The sequence below is a fragment of the Plasmopara halstedii genome (genome assembly GCF_900000015.1).
Source record: "Plasmopara halstedii genome assembly, contig: Scaffold_2386, whole genome shotgun sequence".
Lineage (NCBI taxonomy): Eukaryota > Oomycota > Peronosporomycetes > Peronosporales > Peronosporaceae > Plasmopara > Plasmopara halstedii.
The window spans coordinates 494529-494744 of record NW_020189293.1 but is presented as its reverse complement, the minus strand read 5'-3'; positions in this window follow the sequence as shown (position 1 = coordinate 494744).

The following is a 216-nucleotide window of genomic DNA, read 5'->3' as shown; positions in this document are numbered from 1 at the left end:
CGTGTAGCAATTGACTCCATAATCGTCCTGCCTGCTTCAGTCCATACAGGCTCTTCTTATGCTCAAGCTCGACTTCGCTGGCGTTGGTCGCACCAAGATGCTTTAGTTGTTCATCCTTGATGTCCATACTGCTAGGCACATGGAGCAGAATCGCAAGGTCCTTCTCCTTGTTGGCCTTGACGTAGGCGTTCGGAATGTCACCATGCTTATCCGACA